Source organism: Octodon degus, unplaced genomic scaffold (genome assembly GCF_000260255.1).
Source record: "Octodon degus isolate 3935 unplaced genomic scaffold, OctDeg1.0 scaffold00075, whole genome shotgun sequence".
NCBI classification, from domain to species: Eukaryota; Metazoa; Chordata; class Mammalia; order Rodentia; family Octodontidae; genus Octodon; species Octodon degus.
The window spans coordinates 11,607,815-11,608,143 of record NW_004524651.1 but is presented as its reverse complement, the minus strand read 5'-3'; positions in this window follow the sequence as shown (position 1 = coordinate 11,608,143).

Sequence of the window (329 nt, the reverse complement as noted above, 5' to 3'; positions counted from 1 at the left end):
CGGCCACTGGAGCCCGCGCCCTCCCCCGGGACGACCCGCACGCTCCCCGCAGCCCAGCGCGCACGCCCCGCCTCCTGCCGGCCGGCGCCTGAGGGAGGAGTGGGGCGGGGCCGGCGACCGGGGCGGGGCGTAGGCTTCCGGGGCGGGGTCTGGCTCTCGGGACGCAGGTCGAACTATCTAGGGCGGGGTCTGTTCTGCCGTGGGCGTGGCTTAGCTCCGGGGGCGTGGCTTAGCTCCGGGGGCGGGGTCTATTCCTGTCGAGCGTCCAGGTTTTGGAGGGCGGGGCCTTGCTGGGGAGAGAGGTCTGACTCCTAGGGCGGTGCCTGGGT